This window comes from Eschrichtius robustus, chromosome 6, assembly GCF_028021215.1.
Source record: "Eschrichtius robustus isolate mEscRob2 chromosome 6, mEscRob2.pri, whole genome shotgun sequence".
NCBI classification, from domain to species: domain Eukaryota; kingdom Metazoa; phylum Chordata; class Mammalia; order Artiodactyla; family Eschrichtiidae; genus Eschrichtius; species Eschrichtius robustus.
The window spans coordinates 124,874,877-124,894,806 of record NC_090829.1 but is presented as its reverse complement, the minus strand read 5'-3'; the positions used below and the strand labels follow the sequence as shown (position 1 = coordinate 124,894,806).

Sequence of the window (19,930 nt, the reverse complement as noted above, 5' to 3'; positions counted from 1 at the left end):
ACCATAAGGTAACTGCTACTATTTAGCCTCAATTTTCCATTTTCAAGGTAAAACTGATGTTAACTTAGTTTTCTACTAAGTTTATAATGAAGTTGTAAGGAATCTAGAATTCTCATTCACATTATTTGAGGGTTTTTTTTTTAAGTTTGAGTTATATTCATATCTGAATATCTAACTTAAAGTAGTAAAAACAGAAAATGTTGATTTAAAACCTTAATCCTATTGCTTAGTGCATGTAATAAAAGGTAATGTAAAAAGATACTGTTCATAAACAACATTTGAATATTTTTGTTGTATTCCTTTCCAGAATGAACTTTAAAGTCAGTGGTTTAAGAACCATGAATGTCCTTGCTAGAAGGCTTTTTTTCCCTCAGAGTTTCCTTTTAGGGTTACTTGGTGTTTTGGATCTCCAGTGATAAATGTAGTCACTCATTTCCAAATGCTGTAAAGATGATTTCCCCAGTGATGGTATTTGGCTAAATTGGTCCAGCGTCTTAGTTGTAGATCATAGTCGGCAAGGTTCTTATGAACAGTCTCATTATCCAGTACCTTATCTGTTGGCAGGCAGATATGAAATATTGTAGTTGGCTCATGTGTATATAGTCCTACAGAAAAAGACCCACTCTCTGAAGATTTGAGTAGCATGGTCACAAAATGTAGAGAATAAAGCATGATAAGACTTACAATCTCCAAACTAAATTAATCTTTATATACAGAAAGAGCCTGTGTTTTCATATTTACACTTCATGCCTTAAACATTTGTATTGTGGCACCTTGGAAAGCTGTAGGGGATAAGAGGGTTGGTGGAAGTCATGCCTATGGACCTGAGTTAGCAATTAAGTTCTTACAGTTGATCAAAAACTTTAGCAATGTAAAGGTGTTGACCCCTTTCACCAACACAGTAGACTCAGGTCTGTAATCCATGTTTCTCTTTACTTAGGTTGATAGAAAATATGCTTGTTCTTAAATTTCATCTTTCACTCTCATCTCTTCCAGCCAGAAAAATCTACTTAACCTTCATCACTGAATGCTCGCACCTCCCTCCTGTGTCCCAAGCTTGTTCCAGATGCTTTCTTTTCCTTATAGCCATTTTCTTTTATTAAAGGCAGAGAGAATTCAATACCTTCATTTTCTCATAGCTCTTCTTACACCTCTAGGTGTAGGAGATATGAGAGTCATGATTATGTCACTTACTACTAATCCTGCTGTGCGAAATGGGATAGTAGACTGATAGGTACAAGCATAGACACGGGCAAAGTTCATCTCCAGCAGATTATATAGAGACGTAAAGCATACAAACCAGTCACCAATTTAAATGTGTTGCAGGTTTTCATCATTTGACTAAGGTCTTGTCTCTCCAGCCATTTTTCTATCAACTTCAACACAAGGGAACAGTGGTAGCCAAGGCAAGGTGGCATTGGAGGGTATACCTGATAGGTAAGGCCCTGCTTAAGGCCCAGTGGAGCTCTGTGGGAGTTTGGGATTCTGTTTACGTTGAAACAAACTATTGGGTTAGCCAAAACGTTCATTCGGGTTTTTCCGTTAAGATGGTATGGAAAAACCCAAACGAACTTTTTGGCCAACCCAATAACTCTGTTGCCCTACAAAGCTGGACAAGACCTCGAGCTACTTCCTATGCTTTCAAATGATCTGCCTAGGAAAAGGGTTGAGAAGGAGTGAAAAGGAGTCAAGTTTTAATACTTCAGTCCACAGGTAACTCAGTACTTGAAGATGGAATATCAGGTTTGGAGAAGGATGTCTGTGGAGTCTGGAGCAATTCAGTTAACTGTTTAATCTTCTGAGATCTATTTGTAAATATTGGGAAAAGGGAGGGCTCAATCCAGTTTCCCCCTTTTTTTTTGCTATCTATTTTCTTTCCAAAGGCCCTTCCCTATGGCTCACGTTATATTCCAAGGACTTCACACTTATATATCAAACTCTGTAAAACTTGCATATCCTATCCACTACTTGACATACTTAAACGAGAAATTTTAATTTTTCACAGATCTCTTTTGGCAAATGCTCATTTTGGATAACTGTACTCACACTCAGCCAATTATCATATCTAAAAATAAAGCCATTTTGAGACATTATTTCCTTTCCCTCACCAGCCTATAGTGTCTTTAATTTCTATTCTAATTAGAAAACAAGTCCTGATTATGTGTGTTTATCTCTCTATCCTTCTTTGCACCTCAGTCCAAGATTAAGTCACTTATGGATTGCTGCAATAGTCACCTGACATGGGTCTCTCCTTTTACTCTTTATTCTTTATAGTCAGTGGTCCACTCAGTGGATAAAGAAATCTTAAAAATACATATAAGATCAGTGTGACGTCAAAGCCGAAAGAAGAATCTTTTGGTATAGAGGAAATTAAAAATTGCGTCAAATGCTGACTAGCTGAAGATGTTTACAGACTAGCAAACACAAAATTCAGCAATATAAGTGTCATTAGTGATATGGATAAAAGCAATTTGAGTGAAATGGTGTGGAATGAAGTGGGATAAGAAGAGAAAGGCGGTGATAAACCAGAGATTTGGGTGAAAGAAATAAGGAAATGGATAAATAGCTGGAGAGAAATGTGAAGGAAGAGAGATGTTTGGCATGAGAGCATGCATGCATGCACATGTGGTTGTGATAGATTTCATTGTAAAAGACATCCATGTATGTCTGTATAATGGTGGAAGAAAATCCAGAAAAGGGAGAAACTTGAGTTGCAGATGAGAGAAATGGGATGAGGAATCTGAGATTTGAGTTCATGGTAGACAAAGCAGCTAAATCTAGAGGATAGAATCATGGAGAGGAGGAAACATTGATGAAATTAATCTCAAACCGTGCCAGCTCTCCTTCCTTCAAATATTTGCTTACCTGTAAACTACTTGTATGCTAGATGAAGAATTACCAAGAATTACAGCAGAAAGAAGTAGCAGGGAGGCTAAAGGCTTAGCAAAAATAGCTACATGTAAAACACTGATGGATCTCACAGATACAACCTGGAATGAAAAAAAGTAAGAAATCCCACATCAGGCATAACTAATCACCAGTGATAGAAATAAAAATAGTCATCTTTACCAGGGGAATTGATAGTACTGTAGAGGGATCACAAGATAGGATTCTGAAGTGCTTAAAATGTTATGTATTTTGATGCGGGGTGAATTACATGGGTATATATCAAACATCAAACCATACACTTGAGATTTTTATTACTTTCTGCAGGTATGCCACGTAGCAATTGAAAAACAAACAAACAAAAAACCCATGCATATTTTATAATCCCCTTGGATTAGTCAGGCTACGATCATTATTTGAATTAAGTGTAGCGAGATAAACTGGTTTATTCCTCCTTTCGTCACACACAAACAAGCCATTAAATCCTGAGCCCCACGAGAGCGGGAGATTTGTCTGCTTTGTTCCTTGACATATTCCAGCTGTTCAGCAGTAAGAGTTAACAGCTGTTATCAAATGATGAGTGTTTTCATGACTCAGTATTTTGGGCAAACAACTCTGCCTGTTAACTCCCACCCCATTTTACTCTATATAGTGTGAATATGAATAAGCCTGAAGATGTTTAAAAAAGAAATTTTCTCAAGAGTTCAAATTTATCCATTTATTAAGTCTCTGAATTTGGGGACACACATGAAACAGAAATACCAGCAGATACCTTAATTCTGGTTATATAACTGGCATATTATCGACTCATTTGGTAAACTGCCATCCAATATCAAAATTAGTATTTTTCATCATTTTGGGTAATTTGTCTATTATTGTAATATTAATATGTTTGCATGATCTTTGAACATCTAGTGTTATAAACTTTATTTTCAGGAAGTGTATAATTTGCATAAAATTTAAGGCTGGAGATATTCAAGTTTGGGGCTATGAAAGATGGAGAATGAAAGCAAGAAGGAATTCTCAAAACTTCCCTAAATCCAACAGTCCCACATAAAGCAGGAGCTCCAGACCACAATCCATAGATCTATGACAATGACTGGGGACAAGTCCAGGGCTCTTTTATACATCTCTTAAATCTTCCCTGAAATAGAGGGAGTTGCCCTGCAGTGTGAACCCTGAAACACCCACCAGTGTGACAGTTCCATTTTTACTTCTCCCAATAATGAGCTATGGAAAGCATATATAATAGGAATATAGAAGTCTATAGGTGGATGGGACCAAATTTCACATAAGTGAAAAAAAATCAGTAATCTTCCCTCTGAGCTGTACAGATGCTCCCATTTCTTGCCAAATCATAAGCATTTAATTTTCTCCAGTAACAAATCAGTGACTGGATGCAACATTATAGGGAAAACTAGGCAAATCTCATGTGATTTCCAGTAATTCATTTCCAACTCGGAAACTTTTGTTTATACACTTATCCCATGTAGATGTGTCTCTGAGATGTTCTAACACAATTGCTATTTTACTTCTCGTTTGAAAGTTTTACTCCATCTTTTGACAGTAATGGTAGGTACCCTCTCAAACTCATATTCAAAATTAATATAATTTTAGACATAAAGGATACTGACCCTAAAAATTTAAATCTTCATCTGTCTTGTGTTCCTCTTTCTGGGTTTCCTTACCTGCAATATCCAGTTGATATTTTTTATCTAGAATAGCAGGTGTATTATGTGTTCCTGTAATCTGCAGTGAGATTTAACTTAAAAGACCTATAAGCCTTCTCAGAGTGTCATTTGGTAAGTGTTTGAAGATGGGGGAATTATAAATTATACTTGCATTTGACCTATTCCATCTCCTAGATTTCCTAACTTAATCATTTCACTTCACTACAGGTCACCAAACCCCCTTACATAATGGTAGTATTAATCATGTTGCCAAATCTACAGTTAGGGTACCTTGCTTTTCTATGACTCTAATGTTCTGTTCAACATGTCTGGGACAGGGGATGTTTTTCGATATCTCAGTCCTAAACTTTATTTATGCCTTTTCCCTCACTGTCTCTTTGTATGCCTTAAGAGAAATGTGACTATCATTGCCAAAGTTTCCTTGGAGAGCTTGGGAGATAGTAAGACTTTTATCTCTCAGACATGTTCAGTTAGTCTCACAAGTATAACAGTCTCTCCTGTAGAACATTTTCAAGACCCATTATAGGTGTGCCATTCCTGTTCCTATCTGCACCTCTGCCTCACACCCAGATAACAGTCAGACTCACATAATTAAATCCATTTATCGTTTGTTTCCTTCTACAATGGTTTTGTTCTTGCAGAATTCCTCTTATATATTGTTTTTAATTTTTGCTTTAAAACTCCATCATATTTAAAATTTGAATTTTTAAAAGTTGTATATTTGTATAGCTTAGTTTGGGCTTACGTACTTAAAATTCCAAGACGATATGCCATTTTTATTAAATGTTTCTTATTTTCTTTACTATTTCCCATTTTCCATTTTTTTTAACTTTATTTTATTATTATTTTTTTAACATCTTTATTGGAGTATAATTGCTTTACAGTGGTATGTTAGTTTCTGCTTTATAACAAAGTGAATCAGCTCTACATATATATATATCCCCATATCTTCTCCCTCTTGCATCTCCCTCCCACCCTCCCTATCCCAACCCTCTAGGTGGTCACGAAGCACAGAACTGATCTCCCTGTGCTATGTGGCTGCTTCCCACTAGCTATCTATTTTGCATTTGGTAGTATATATATGTCAATGCCACTCTCTCACTTCGTCCCAGCTTGCCCTTCCCCCTCCCCATGTCCTCATGTCCATTCTCTACGTATACATCTTTATTCCTGTCCCACCCCTAGGTTCCTCAGAACCTTATTTATTTATTTATTTTTAGATTCCATATATATGTGTTAGCATATGGTATTTCTTTTTCTCTTTCTGACTGACTTCACTCTGTATGACAGTCTCTAGGTCCATCAACCTCACTACAGATAACTCAGTTTCGTTCCTTTTTTCGGCTCAGTAATATTCCATTGTATATATGTGTCACATCTTCTTTATCCATTCATCTGTCGATGGACATTTAGGTTGCTTTCATGTCCTGGCTATTGTAAATAGAGCTGCAGTGAACATTGTGGTACATGACTCTTTCTGAATTATGGTTTTCTCAGGGTATATGCCCAGTAGTGGGATTGCTGGGTCGTATGGTAGCTCTATTTTTAGTTTTTTGAGGAACCTCCATACTGTTCTCCATAGTGGGTGTATCAATTTCCATTCCCACCAACAGTGCAAGAGGGTTCGCTTTTCTCCACACCCTCTCCAGCATTTATTGTTTGTAGATTTTTTGATGATGGCCATTCTGACTGGTGTGAGGTGATACCTCATTTTAGTTTTGATTTGCATTTCTCTAATGATTAGTGATGTTGAGCATCCTTTCATGTGTTTGTTGGCAATCTGTATATCTTCTTTGGAGACATGTCTATTTAGGTCTTCTGCCCATTTTTGGATTGGGTTCTTTGTCTTTTTGATATTGACCTGCATGAGCTGCTTGTAAATTTTGGAGATTAATCCTTTGTCAGTTGCTTCATTTGCAAATATTTTCTCCCATAATGAGGGTTGTCTTTTGGTCTTGTTTATGGTTTCCTTTGCTGTGCAAAAGCTTTTAAGTTTCATTAGGACCCATTTATTTATTTTTGTTTTTATTTCCATTTCTCTAGGAGGTGGGTCAAAAAGGATCTTCCCGTGATTTATGTCATAGAGTATTCTGCCTAGGTTTTCCTCTAAGAGTTTTATAGTGTCTGGCCTTACATTTAGGTCTTTAATCCATTTTGAATTTATTTTTGTGTATGGTGTTAGGGAGTGCTCTAATTTCATTCTTTTACATGTAGCTGTCCAGTTTTCCCAGCGCCACTTATTGAAGAGGCTGTCTTTTCTCCATTGTATATTCTTGCCTCCTTTATCAAACGTAAGGTGACCATATGTGCATGGGTTTATCTCTGGGCTTTCTAACCTGTTCCATTGATCTATATACCTGTTTTTGTGCCAGTACCATACTGTCTTGATTACTGTACCTTTGCAGTATAGTCTGAAGTATGGGAGCCTGATTCCTCCAGCACTGTTCTTCTTTCTCAAGATTGCTTTGTCTATTCGGGGTCTTTTGTGTTTCCATACAAATTGTGAATTTTTTTTGTTCTAGTTCTGTGAAAAATGCCATTGGTAGTTTGATAGGGATTGCATTGAATCTGTAGGTTGCTTTGGGCAGTAGAGTCATTTTCACAATGTTGATTCTTCCAATCCAAGAGCAAGTTATATCTCTCCATCTGTTGGTATCATCTTTAATTTCTTTCATCAGTGTCTTATAGTTTTCTGCATACAGGTCTTTTGTCTCCTTAGGTAGGTTTATTCCTAGGTATTTTATTCTTTTGGTTGAAATGGTAAATGAGAGTGTTTCCTTAATTTCTCTTTCAGACTTTTCATCATTAGTGTATAGGAATGCAAGAGATTTCTGTGCATTGATTTTGTATCCTGATACTTTACCAAATTCATTGATTACCTCTGGTAGTTTTCTGATAGCATCTTTAGGATTCTCTTATCTTTTTCCATCCCCTCACTTTCAGTCTGTATGTGTCCCTAGGTCTGAAGTGGATTTCTTGTAGATAGCATATATGTGGGTCTTGTTTTTGTATCCATTCAGCCAGTCTGTGTCTTTTGGTTGGAGCATTTAATCCATTTACATTTAAGGTAGTTATCAATATGTATGTCCCTATTACCATTTTCTTAATTGTTTTGGGTGTGTTATTGTAGGTCTTTTCCTTCTGTTGTGATTCCTGCCTAGAGAAGTTCCTTTAGCATTTGTTGTAAAGCTGGTTGGGTGGTGCTGAATTCTCTTACCTCTTTCTTGTGTGTAAAGGTTTTAATTTCTCTGTCGAACCTAAATGAGATCCTTGATGGTAGAGTAATCTTAGTTGTAGGATTTTCCCTTTCATCACTTTAAATATGTCCTGCCACTCCCTTCTGGCTTACAAAGTTTTGCTGAAAGATCCGCTGTTTTATGGGGATTCCCTTGTATGTTATTTGTTGCTTTTCCCTTGCTTTTAATATTTTTTCTTTGCATTTGATTTTTGAGTTTGATTAATATGTGTCTTGGTGTGTTTCTCCTTCGATTTATCCTGTATGGGATTCTCTGTGCTTCCTGGACTTGACTGACTATTTCCTTTCCCGTATTAGGCAAGTGTTCAACTCTAATCTCTTCAAATATTTTCTCAGTCCCTTTCTTTTTCTCTTCTTCTTCTGGGACCCCTATAATTTGAATGTTGGTGGGTTTAATGTTGTCCCTGAGTTCTGTGCCACTGTCCTCCATTCTTTTCATTCTTTTTTCTTTATTCTGTTCTATGGTAGTTATTTCCACTATTTTATCTTCCAGGTCACTTCTCTGTTCTTCTCCCTCAGTTATTCTGCTATTGATTCCTTCTAGGGAATTGTTAATTTCATTTATTGTGTTGTTGTTTGTTGTTTGTTTGCTCTTTAGTTCTTCTATGTCCTTATTACACGTTTCTTGTATTTTCTTCATTTTATTTCCAAGATTTTGGATCATCTTTCCTGTCATTACTCTGAATTCTTTTTCAGGTAGACTGCCTGTTTCCTCTTCATCTGTTTGGTCTGGTGGGTTTTTACCTTTACTCCTTCATCTGCTGCATGTTTCTCTGTCTTCTCATTTTGCGTAACTTACTGTTTTTAGGGCCTCCTTTTCTCAGGCTGCAGGTTTGTAGTTCACGTTGTTTTTGGTGTCTGCCCTCAGTGAGTGAGGTTGGTTCAGTGGGTTGTGTAGGCTTCCTGTAGAGGGGACTGTGCCTGTGTTCTGGTGGATGAGGCTGGATCTTGTCTTTCTGTTGTGCAGGTCTGTGTTCAGTGGTGTGTTTTGGGGTGTCTGTGACCTTATTATGATTTTAGTCAGTCTCTCTGCTAATGGGTGGGGTTATGTTCCTGTCTTGCTAGTTGTTTGGCATACGGTGTCCAGCACTGTAGCTTGTTGGTTGTTAAGTGGAGGTGGGTCTTAGCGTTGAGATGAGATCGCTGGGAGGGCTTTCACTGTTTGATATTACGTGGAGCCAGGAGGTCTCTGGTGGACCAATGTCCTGGACTCGGCTCTTCCTCCTCAGAGGCACAGGCCTGACCCTCGGCCAGAGCACCAAGACCCTGTCAGCCACACGGCTCTGAAGTAAAGGGAGAAAAAGGGAAGGAAAGAGAACAAATAATAAAATTATTAGAATAAAAAATTTTTTTAAAACATTAAAAATTAAAAAAACTTAAAAGTAATAAAAAGAAAGAAAGAAAGAAGAGAGCAACCAAACCAAAAAACAAATCCACCAATGACAGCAAGTGCTAAAAACTACATAAAGAAAAAAAAAGAAGGACAGAACCCTAGAACAAATGGTAAAAGCAAAGCTATACAGACAAACTCACACAAAGAAGCACACATACATACACTCACAAAAAGATAAAATATATATATAATCTATACATATAATTAAAAAAAGGAAGAAAGCAACCAAATCAATAAACAAATCTACCAATGATAATAAGCTCTAAATTCCAAACTAAGATCAACATAAAACCAGAAACAAATCAGATGCAGAAAGCAAATCCAAAGTCTACAACTGCTCCCAAAGTCCATCGCCTCAATTTTGGGATGATTCGTTGTCTAATCAGGTATTCCAGAGATGCAGGGTACATCAAGTTGGTTGTGGAGATTTAATCCACTGCTCCTGAGGCTGCTGGGAGAGATTTCCCTTTCTCTTCTTTGTTCGCACAGCTCCCGGGGTTCAGCTTTGGATTTGGCCCTGCATCTGCATGTAGGTCGCCTGAGGGCATCTGCTCTTCCCTTAAACAGTACGGGGTTAACGTAGCAGCTGATTCGGGGGCTCTGGCTCACTCAGGCCGGACGGAAGGAGGGGTATGGAATGCAGAGCGAACCTGCTCCAGCAGAGGCCAGCGTGAGGTTGCAACAGCCTGAGGCGCGCCATGTGTTCTCCCGCGGAAGTTTCCCTGGATCACGGGACCCTGGCAGTGGTGGGCTGCACAGGCTCCCGGGAGGGAAGGTGTGGATAGTGACCTGTGCTTGCACACAGGCTTCTTGGTGGCTGCAGTAGCAGCCTTAGCGTTTCATGCTGGTCTCTGTTGCCCGCACTGACAGCCGTGGCTTGTTCCCGTCTCTCGAGCTCATTTAGACGGTGCTCTGAATCCCCTCTCCTCACACACCGTGAAACAATGGTGTCTTGCCTCTTAGGCAGTTCCAGACATTTTTTGGACTCCCTCCCAGCTACCTGTGGCGCACTAGCCCCCTTCAGGCTGTGTTCATGCAGCCAACCCCAGTCCTCTCCCTGGGATCTGACCTCTGAAGCCCGAGCCTCAGCTCCCAGCCCCCGCCCGTCCCAGTGGGTGAGCAGACAAGCCTCTCGGGCTGGTGAGTGCTGGTCGGCACCGATCCTCTGTGCGGGAATCTCTCTGCTTTGCCCTCCGCACCGCTGTGGCTGAGCTCTCCTCCATGACTCCGAAGCTTCCCCATGCCCCGTCTCCACCCGCGAAGGGGCTTCCTAGTGTGTGGAAACTTTTCCTCCTTCACAGCTCCCTCCCAGAGGTGCAGGTCCATCCCTATTCTTTTGTCTCTGTTTTTTCTTTTTTCTTTTTCCTCCCCCGGTACATGGGGAGTTCCTTGCCTTTTGGGAAATCTGAGGTCTTCTGCCAGTGTTCAGTAGGTGTTCTTTAGGAGTTGTTCCACATGTAGATGTATTTCTGATATATTTGTGGGGAGGAAGGTGATCTCCACGTCTTACTCCTCCGCCATCTTGAAGCACACCCACAAGTAAATCTTAAAATCATTAATACCAAATGCCACAGTGCCAAAATCAGAAATGATTTCTATCCGTAAAATATTAGGAATATTTCAAATAAAGGAAGCCAGTGTATTATAATCAGGTTTGAAATTTAGCACCACCACTGACTGTTTGTCCTTAAAGTTAATTACAAATTCCATTCCTCATGTAAAACATTGTCTCTGAAGGATGTTCTGATAATTGTCATATAATAAACATAAAGTAATTAAAAGAGTACTTGGCATTTAGACAGTTTTTAATACTAATATTAATACTTGTTGGCTGCAAAATTAGATTGTCAGATATTTCTCCAGCAGGGGTGGGTTTATTCAGGATCAGCAGAGATTTGCAATTTGGGGTCTGCCAACATGGAGAGCCACATGTAAGTCCTGGCTCATCAGGGATGGAGAGGTCTTTTATAGAGGGAGAGAGGAAAGTGGGAGGGCTATAGTAAACAAACATGGCTTTTGATTGGCTGAGTCCTTGCCAGGAAAGAAGAGGAGTCTCTCTGCTTCCTGTTGGGTTCTGCTATCACTGCAAGGTGTGACAGCTCCTCCCTCTGGTTTCCCACATGTATTTAATTGAGGTTTCTGCTTATTAAATTTTACAAACCTATTACTTGTATTAGTAGAAGAATTCTATTACTTTTATTATTATCTTTCTTCCAATATCAAGATAGAGTATGATGTAATGGATCCACTGTTATAAGGTTTATTTTATTTTTAATTCTGATTCTTCCAGCAGATATATTTCCCAAGAGGCGATTCAATTGGTTTTGCCTTAATATTTTTATTTTTTTAATTAATATTTATTTATTTCTGTGCTGCATGGCTTTCAGGATCTTTGTTCCCATATCAGATACTGAACCCGGGCCCTCAGCATTGAAAGTGTGGAGTCCTAACCACTGAACTGCCAGGGAATTCCCAATTTTTTTAATAAAATGAAAATACAGCCTGAGAGAGTAATGAGACCCTTTAGCCAGAGAGAATTAAGGAGGAGCTAACTAATGAATGAAGGTACTAATTCTTTATATGTATTAGCAAAGTCACTGTAACCACGTGTTGTCCTGATCTTACAAAATGAAAATTTTAGTTTCAGTCTTTTTCCCGATAGTATGCTGTATTTAGAGCATTTTTATTTCACAGTTGTTTCCAGCTATATGACAGAGGCCTGAATTACATCTTTTATATGTGATTTCCAGGTGTAAGTCTAAATACTTTCTGAAATGTAAGAGTGAGTGTGTGTGTGTGTCTGTGTGAATGCCCCAAATCAGTAATTATATCACTATGGTCAATTATACCCAGAAGTTGCACTTAATTGTAGATGAAAAGATTTAGGTTTTTAATTTAAAATCTATAGACAAAACAACTGTGCAGTTCTTATTAGAATCATGGACCTGATGATGTTTCTTTCAATATTGTGTTCTTCTTTTTTTGGTACATTAAGATGTTCATTCATGTGGTTAGAACAATAGGGAAAAAAATCCATTTTAATAGTTAAAATGTTTTTCATACCACACGTATTATCAACTTCCATTTGCCACTACTGAAATTTAGATTAGGAGTAGCAATTAAATTTTCAAGTTGATTTTTGCAATCTAAGTTAAAATGATCCTTGGTAATATGTAAGTGGGAAACTAAACTTCACTTCTTATAAACTCTGTATCAGATGATGATTGCACAAGTCACTGATTTCCAAAAGCTGGTATTGTTATCTATTGTAGCCCTTTCCTTTCTTTATGTCCAGTGTCCAGTCTTTCCCCAAATCACAAAATTCTTATAATTTTCCTTCATTATTGTCAATCACCCCCTCTACAACACCATTGCTGTACAGAGATTTGAATCCTCATTATTTCTTATCTGGATTCCTCCAGTATATTGCTAACTCTTTTCTCATCATTGGTCTTAGATCTTTCAATTTATCTCACTGACCAACTGACAAAATTATCTTCATAAAATATATTGCTTTTTGATTTTAAGATATTTTTATAGCCATAGCCTCACGTGCACGGATTTACACGATTTCCCTTTTTAGCTATGTATCTCCAAAATATCCTTGCTTCATGATAATTGATATTTTTGTGGCCTCTGCCATAATTAACTATGGTCCTTTGATATCATGGACAATACCTGGAATGTCACTAACTTGTTACAAATAGGGTTATTTAAGAACTTGCACTAGAATCTTCCGTATTCCTTATTATATGTTTGTAAGAGCTTTCTATTCAGAAGCAAGGGGAAATTCACATTCATACAGAATCTCTAAGAGTGAAAGAATCCATGCTGCCTGCTTCTAGCCATCTTTCTTAAGCCAACTTCTACCACCTGATACAAGTAGGTGCTGATTCTTAGGTCAAAAATCTTTTCCTATGACTCCTACCGAAGTTTCCTTATGAGATTAGGGCTAAATCCAGCATAGAGTTTTTTTGTTTTTTTTTTTAACATCTTTATTGGAGTATAATTGCTTTACAATGGTATGTTAGTTTCTGCTGTATAACAAAGTGAATCAGCTCTACATAAACATATATCCCCATATCTCCTCCCTCTTGTACCTCCCTCCCACCCTCCCTATCCCACCCCTCTAGGTGGTCACAAAGCACTGAGCTGATCTCCCTGTGCTATGTGGCTGCTTCCCACTAGCTATCCATTTTGCATTTGGTAGTGTATATATGCCCATGCCACTCTCTCACTTCATCCCAGCTCACCCTTCCCCTTCCCCGTGCCCTCAAGTTAATTTGCTATGTCTGCGTTTTTATTCCTGTCTTGCCCCTAGGTTCTTAAGAACCTTTTTTTTTTTTCTTTTTTAGATTCCATATATATGTGTTAGCATACGGTGTTTGTTTTTCTCTTTCTGACTTACTTCACTCTGTATGGCAGACTCTAGGTCCATCCACCTCACTACAAATAACTCAGTTTTGTTTCTTTTTATGGCTGAGTAATATTCCATCGTATATATGTGCCACATCTTCTTTATCCATTCATCTGTCGATGGACACTTAGGTTGCTTCCATGTCCTGGCTATTGTAAATAGAGCTGCAATGAACATTGTGGTACATGGTTTGGCTTGTCTGAAAAGATGAAAATTCACTGTAGAGATCCAGTCAGAAGTATGATGCATTCAAAACAAACATCAGTTAGAAGGTCATTGCGAAGTTCTAGATAAGAGGTAATATGGTTAGGGTGCTAACAATGGGAAGGAAAAGTGTTTGGATAGAGATTATAAATATTGTAAGTTTTAGCCCAAAGAAATCGGTTATGCTAGATATAGCATGCGAGCACAAGAAAAGAGTCAAGACTGACTCAAGATTTTTGGCCTAAATTGCACATAAAATGAGGCAACACTGTGAGACCAACCTATTATTTGGAAAAAGTGAAAGTCAAGAATTAAGTTTTGGTTATTTCAATTTGTAGCTGCTAATCAGGATTCCAAGAGCAGAATTTCAGATGATAGATATGTGTGTCAACATGGGAGAAAAGTATGAAATTTTATATATATTTATATTTGGCTACTGAATTAAATCCCATATCTCTGTGTCTTACAATATTTTTTTTTCTTAAATCACAGTTCAGTACATGTTGCATGACTCTCCAAGAAATGGCACTGTGTTCTTATCTCCTGTCATTCTGTTTTGCTGTCATTTAGACACATGACCTATGTAGCCTTCACAGAAGGAGAGACATAACAGAATAGCATGTAGGGGTTTTTATGCCCAGGACTGAAGGGTTCCAAATACAGCTTTCCCTCAGTACCTGCAGCAGTACCTCTAGGACCTCCCCACATCTAAAATCCTCAGATATAGAAGTCCCATTGTTAGCTCTCTGTACCTGTCATTCCACATTCACAGATTCAACCAACCTTGCATAGTGTAGTAATATATACATTTATTGAAAAAAATCAGCTTATAAGTGGACCCACACAGTTCAAGCCCATGTTGTTCAAGGGTCAACTCTACTTCTTCCCACACAATCCTGACCAGAATGCAGTCATCTGGCACTGAACTAATTGCACAGAAAAGCTGAGAAAGATTTTTATCCTATCTGCTCATGAATAGCAGGTAACCAAGAAATACTTGGCAGTCTCTGACACAGTAGTTATGAGGAATTAACGAAGGGTCTCTTTACAAGATTACACTTCATTGTAGTTTGATAGGTCTTATTTACTGTCTGGGGAGAGGTTTCTTTTAATACAGGTGGGCTTGTGGGCAGAGTTATGTTGTGCCGTAGAACACAATTAGACAGATCTCATGCCATAAGAGGACTTGGAAAGGTAATTTGGAAAATAAATCTTGTGCCACAATGCAGTGGTAATTGAACAGGAATATCTTGAACCACAAGGCAGCTTTGAACACAGGCATCTTGTTATAAATGGTTTTATTCCCTTAACTGGGAGAATCAGTTGTTTCAAATGTTGCTCACAGGCTAAGTAAGATGACTTCTGAGATATGATGATTGGATTCAACATTTAGAGGTTAATAGCTGCTTGAGAGGAATGGTGGTGACAAAAGCCTGTTTAGTGTGGATTCGAGAAAGAATAGAATATTATAGCTGTAAAAATGAGCAGAGAAATGAGTCATAGCTGAATGAGATACAGGATCATTGGAAGGATTTGCTTTTTCTTCTTTTCATGTACTGGCTTGTACATTGACAGGACTAATTCAATAAAGCTGAAATAGTCAATCATGAAAAAGTACAAAGGAACAGTTGCATATGTAATATGATCAAATAATCAAACATACACTGTATCCTGTACACAAGAGCACCTCTCCTTACACAGGACAATAGATGGTTCATCATTCAATCAAGTGGGGAGGAAGACAGCTAAGAATTATTGTACTTTCATGTGTTTGAGTGTGACTGCATTTTCATCCAAAAACCTCTGGAATTGAAAAACTACAGGGTTAGAGTACTGGAAAGTCATGAGTGCAGCCTTAAGTTTGGGACACTTGGATACTCTGGAAGGTGTTATTACTGGTAATGATAAGATCTAGGATTTCAGCATGGCATAATGGTTGGGTAGACAAGAGGAAAATATATTTGGAGATAAATTCAAGGATTTGAGAATGCATAATCTCTGAAACTGTATCCTATGTAGATTTCTTTGCTTCTATTTTGCTTAGAGTGAATTTCCTCCCAGAAGATTCCCAAGCCCCTTATAAACATAAACCAGAGTGATCAACATGGACCCTTAAAGCATAAACATCACCCTAGATATTGCAAAATCTTGCTTAATGACTGTAAAGAAAATTATCCTGCTGTTCTATCTCACAATAAGATGGAGAATTGGGCTTCTCTGGTGGCGCGGTGGTTGAGAATCTGCCTGCCAATGCAGGGGACACGGGTTCGAGCCCGGGTCTGGGAAGATCCCACATGCCGCAGAGCAACTAGGCCCGTGAGCCACAACTACTGAGCCTGCACGTCTGGAGCCTGTGCTCCGCAACAAGAGAGGCCGCGATAGTGAGAGGCCCGCGCACTGCGATGAAGAGTGGCCCCCGCTCGCCACAACTTGAGAAAGCCCTTGCACAGAAACGAAGACCCAACACAGCCAAAAATAAATTAAAAAAAAAAAAAAAAAAAAAGATGGAGAATTGAAATTTAGCTAAATTAAAAGTAAAATTCAGCTTAGGTGTGAGTACCTAATTCTTTTTGTCAATTTATCATTGGTAATTATATTAGAATTAAATGTAAAAATTAATTTGTTACTCTCATCCTCAAGGCATGAACATCTATCAATCATAAAGGCAAAAAAGTAATAAAAATTTTCTAAGACAAAAGTTTTAAACTGAATAGGGTTAAAGAATAATGGCACGTAAGTATGTCATGATAAAACAAAACTAAACATAAAGCAACATTGTCTTTTGGGGGGAATATTAACTTGACCTCAAAACTCACATTTCATTAAATTACTAGACAATTTTTTTTCAGTCCATCTTGAAAATGCATATATAGAGGTGTTTTAGTTTACAACAAACAAAAATTCAGTGTCGTATTTTAAACACATTTAATAAAGAAGTACACTTAAATTTTAAACAATATCGATTTATGAACTAATATGTTTAATTATTGAAACATTGCTCAGGAAATAATATTCAGACTTATGCAAATAAAAGTCCAAAGTTTTGTATATAATTTAGTCTTTATAAAAACTGCACTCTAAAATATAACAGGAGAGAGTAAGGGATTGAAAGGGGTTGAAAGAGAAAGAGAGGAAAAGAGAAATTAAAAGAAAAATATCCAAGAATAATTTTTTTTTCAGTTCCAAGAGAAATGATGTTTCAGTCCAATATATTTAAAATTGAAGGGAAAAAAGCTCAAGTTCACTGCTTTCCTGCTACTCCTCTTTCCAGAGCTGTGCCAAATGTCATTATTAAGGTGGCTATTTACATATAGTGCCATAACATGGGGAGCTTAAAGGTTAAAGTCAGTAGTAGAAAGAACTTCATTAAAAAGGCCACGTTTTAGAAATGGGAACGTCTTTTTACAAGTAATGTGAAATGGGGAATTAAGGCAATGACCCAAATAATTAAAGTAAAACAAACCCTCTGCATCTAAGAGAAAAATAGAATTTCAAAACTTAAATCATCACAAATTACTGTCTACATTCATCACATTAAAGGGGTAATTGCTCAGCATGCACTTTAAAGAGGCTACATATATTCAGTTGAAGTCATTTCTATATGCAGACATTGATTTACTGATTTGTGTTTTATTTTTTCCAAAGTCTCAGTGATTGATTTCTTTTGATACAATGAGCTAATTTTGATATTAAGACAGGAAAAAATGTGTGTAGTCTATACTAAGTAGTGCTTATTTTTATTTTTTGAAATCCGTACATTATAAGGGTCAAATATTAAACTTGTATTGTGGCAAAGGTAGACGACATAATAAAATTTTATCTTTTCACGTTATTTAAAATATGCAAATTGGAAGCACATGACCCTTACAATTCTGCATACTTATTATTTCCTGAAGTCTTTTAATTTCTTTTTTAAATTAATTTCTTTGGAGCATAGTTGATTTACAATGTTGTGTTAGTTTCTGCTGTACAGCAAAGTGAATCAGTTATACATATACATATATCCACTCTCTTTTAGATTCTTTTCCCATATAGGTCATTACAAGGTATTGAGTAGAGTTCCCTGTGCTATGAGTAGGTTCTTATTAGTTATCATTTTTGTACATAGTAGCATGTATATGTCAATCTCAATCTCCCAATTTATCCCTCCTCCCCCTTTCCCCCTTGGTAACCATTAGTTTGTTTTCTACATCTGTGACTCTATTTCACAAGTAAGTTCATTTTTACCATTTTTTTATCCACGTGTAAGCGATATATGACATTTGTCTTTCTCTGTCTGACTTACTTCACTCAGTATGAAAATCTCTAGGTCATCCATCCATGTTACCTCAAATGACATTAGTTCTTTTATATGGCTGAGTAATATTCCATTGTATATATGTACCACATTCTTCTTTATCCATTCATCTGTTGATGGACATTTAGGTTGCTTCCATGTCGTGGCTGTTATAAATAGTGCAGGGCATATAACTGGAGAAAACCATACTTCGAAAATATACAGGCACCACAATGTTCACTGCAGCACTAAAGTCCTTTCAAAACCAGCGCTGTCAAAGCCCATTATCTCATGCATGTCACAACCATCAAAAGGGTCTGACAACTGATACGCATTGTAGCATGGACCTCTTCCTGCTTCAATTGTATCTTGTCTTCCTCTTTCCACTCTCCCTTCATCTCTTCCTCCCTCTCTTTATCTGTGGTTCTTTCTTTCTTTGCCATTTGAAACAATGGAAATTGTCTAGAAAGGAAACACAAGAGAAGGAAAAGACTTACAATAACAAACCCAAAACAATTAAGAAAATGGTGATAGGAACATACATATGGATAACTACCTTAAATGTAAATGGATTAAATGCTCCAACCAAAAGACATAGACTGACTGAATGGTTACAAAAACAAGACCCATATATTTGCTGTCTACAAGACACTCACTTCAGAACTAGGGACACGTACAGACTGAAAGTGAGGGGATGGAAAAAGATATTCCATGCAAAAGGAAATCAAAAGACAGCTGGAGTAGCAATTCTCATATCAGACCAAATAGACTTTAAAACAAAGACTATTACAAGAGACAAAGAAGGACACTACATAATGATCAAGGGATCAATCCAAGAAGAAGATATAACAATTGTGAATATTTATGCCCCCAACATAGGAGCACCTCAATGCATAAGGCAAATGCTAACAGCCGTAAAAGGGGAAATCAAAAGTAACACAATCATAGTAGGGGACTTTAACACCCCACTTTCACGAATGGACAGATCATCAAAAATGAAAGTAAATAAGGAAACACAAGCTTTAAATGATACATTAAACAAGATAGACTTAATTGATATTTATAGGACATTTCATCCAAGAACAACAGAATACCCTTTCTTCTCAAGTGCTCATGGAACATTCTTGGATAGATCATATCTATGGGTCACAAATCAAGCCTTGGTAAATTTAAGAAAATTGAAATCATATCCAATATCTTTTCTGACCACAATGCTATGAGACCTAGATACCAATTACAGGAAAAAATCTGTAATAAATACAAACACATGGAGGCTAAACAATACACTACTTAATAACCAAGAGATCACTGAAGAAATCGAAGAGGAAATCAAAAAATACCTAGAAACAAATAACAATGAAAACACGATGACCCAAAACCTATGGGGTGCAGCAAAAACAGTTCTAAGAGGAAAGTTTATAGCAATACAGTCCTACCTAAAGAAATAAGAAAAATCTCAACTAAACAACCTAACCTTACACCTAAAGCAATTAGAGAAAGAAGAATAAAAAAAAAAAACCCTAAGTTAGCAGAAGGAAAGAAATCATAAAGATCAGATCAGAAATAAATGAAAAAGAAATGAAGGAAATGATAGCAAAGATCAATAAAACTAAAAGCTGGTTCTTTGAGAAGATAAACAAAATTGATAAACCATTAGCCAGACTCATCAACAAAAGAGGGAGAAGACTCAAATCAATAGAATGAGAAATGAAAAAGGAGAAGTAACAACTGCACTGCAGAAATACAAAGGATCATGAGAGATTACTACAAGCAACTCTATGCCAATAAAATGGACAACCTCGAAGAA

The 19,930-nt window shown here is 37.3% G+C and overlaps 1 pseudogene; it reads right to left on the bottom strand.

The window, feature by feature from the left end:
• Positions 1-370: 370 nt before the first annotated feature.
• Positions 371-4,016, bottom strand: LOC137765964 (protein downstream neighbor of Son-like; annotated as a pseudogene).
• Positions 4,017-19,930: the final 15,914 nt, after the last annotated feature.